The sequence below is a fragment of the Mus caroli genome, unplaced genomic scaffold, assembly GCF_978045245.1.
Source record: "Mus caroli unplaced genomic scaffold, Mus_caroli_1 scaffold_14, whole genome shotgun sequence".
NCBI classification, from domain to species: Eukaryota; Metazoa; Chordata; class Mammalia; order Rodentia; family Muridae; genus Mus; species Mus caroli.
Window position 1 is genome coordinate 12,123,812 of NW_028227269.1, and position 1,741 is coordinate 12,125,552.

The 1,741-nt window shown below is 34.1% G+C and overlaps 1 pseudogene; it reads left to right on the forward strand.

Annotated features, from left to right (window-relative positions):
• The first annotated feature begins 1,230 nt into the window (after positions 1–1,230).
• On the forward strand, positions 1,231–1,329 carry LOC115032914 (U6 spliceosomal RNA; annotated as a pseudogene).
• Positions 1,330–1,741: the final 412 nt, after the last annotated feature.

Sequence of the window (1,741 nt, forward strand, 5' to 3'; positions counted from 1 at the left end):
TTTTAAGTATTTTATCTATAAATGACATTCCTATTATCTGTATCTATGTCATTCTTGCAATTACTTTGATGTGTTTATGAATCCACCAGTTCCACTTATCATTGCCTTTTGAAATAAATGTAGTGAAACAGACATTAGAGTATAAGTTACTGATGATTCTGAACTCTTTGTAAAAACACATTCATTAATGCTGCAGTTGCAAGAGAATTGTTAATAAAATTAAGATATCTATTCAGGCTACCCAGACATAAAACAAATTGGAAGTAGTTTATTCATAATCCTATATGATGATGAAGCAAATGTTTATGGCTCCTATTCCAGACTCACACTGCTTTTGGGGGGCTTCTTTGATTGTTCAGTGTTTGTTTGTTTTTTTAATTATCTAGTTTTTTGTTTGTTTGTTTTTGTTTTCTTTTGAGTCAGGGTTTCTCTGTCTTGCCCTGGCCGTCCTGGAACTCACTTTGTAGACCAAGCTGGCCTCAAACTCATAAATCAGCCTGCCTCTGCCTCCTGGGTGCTGGGATTAAAGGTGTGTGCCACCATGCCCTGCTCAATTATCTAGTTTTGAGTCAAAGATTTTGTATAGTGCTTGTGCCTGAAGCCCTATATTGTGGAATGTTTCAAACAAAACTTTAATTGGCTTAGATTTGATATGTGTTAAAATAAATCTGTATTTGTACTCCATAAACTTAATGACTACTGTTTATATATCTGTGGCTACTGTTGAGACTGTCTCTAATATCAATTGTATGCTAGTAAACCCTACTTTCTCAACATGGATAAATACAATCTCTCCTAAAAGGAGTACTTATATTACTCAAATGCTTAAATGTTTGTCCTTATTTTATTATTTAATATTATAAAATTTCTTCACAACAAAAAGAAAGACAATTCATTGTGAATAGCTAGCAACTACCAGTATTTCTTACAATACTTGACAATAGATGTTATATGAATGGAGGGATGATACCAGCTACACTTATGTCTCAAGTAAAATTATATAAAGTACTGAAATTATCCAAAATGATAACTATATGGGTCAGCTTAAATTTCATTTTATTTTGAAGAAACCTGAGTGCAAATTAATCTAACAGTTAGATAATATATGGCTTTGTGCATAAAATTATAATAAATAGAATACAAATAATAGTAATGAAATAAACAGAACTAATTATGGTGTGTCTGTGGGGGGTTGTAGTGATTTTTTTCTTCATAACAAGTGAATAAAACTTGCTTCAACAGCACATATACTAAATTGGAATGATACAGAGATTAGCATGGCCCCTGAAAAAGGATGACACGCAAATTCGTAAAGTGCTCCATATTTTTATACAGAAGTGGATGCTCACAGTCATCTGTTGGATGGAACACAGGGTCCCCAAGGAGCTGAAGGGGTTTGCAATCCTATAAGAGAAGCAACAATATGAACTAACCAGTACCCCCAGAGCTCATGTCTCTAGCTGCATATGTAGCAGAAGATGGCATAGTCAGCCATCATTGGGAGGAGAGGTCCTTGGTCTTGCAAAGATTATATGCCCCAGTATGGGGGAATGCCAGGGCAAGGAAGTGGGAGTGGGTGGGTAGGGGAGCAGGGAGTGGGGAGTGTATAGGGGAATTTCAGGATAGCATCTTATAGGTAAATGAAGAAAATATCTAATAAAAATTAGTTTTAAAAAGTGAATAAATATAAAATTCTATTTAGAAAAAGTTCTATTTAGAAAATTTTATTTGAAAGTAGATA